Consider the following 223-nt stretch of genomic DNA (forward strand, 5'->3'; position numbering starts at 1 on the left):
GAGAATAATGATGAATATATAAAACGGGGATCTAAGCCTTCAAGGGATTTTTCAGGTTTGTTTTTCTACTTTTTTTCTCTCTCTCTCTCTTGAGGAAATTAGAGGGAATTTGGGTTAGATTTGGATGCGTTATGTGGGAGGTTGATATATGGTTTAAGAGTTTATTTTGAGGTTGTTGTAATGTCGAGGGAGGAGTGAGGGTTGGGAGGCCCAGGTGGGGAAG

General features: G+C 40.4%; 1 protein-coding gene across 1 annotated transcript in view; it reads left to right on the forward strand.

Moving 5' to 3' along the window:
- The window catches only part of LOC119581607 (RRP15-like protein), a gene marked incomplete at its 5' end in the record, with an annotated part of 5,120 nt that continues 4,897 nt past the window's right edge, over nucleotides 1-223 (forward strand). Inside the window, 1 exon segment of the mRNA XM_037929723.1 lies at nucleotides 1-55.

This window comes from Penaeus monodon, chromosome 15 (genome assembly GCF_015228065.2).
Source record: "Penaeus monodon isolate SGIC_2016 chromosome 15, NSTDA_Pmon_1, whole genome shotgun sequence".
Taxonomy (NCBI): Eukaryota; Metazoa; Arthropoda; class Malacostraca; order Decapoda; family Penaeidae; genus Penaeus; species Penaeus monodon.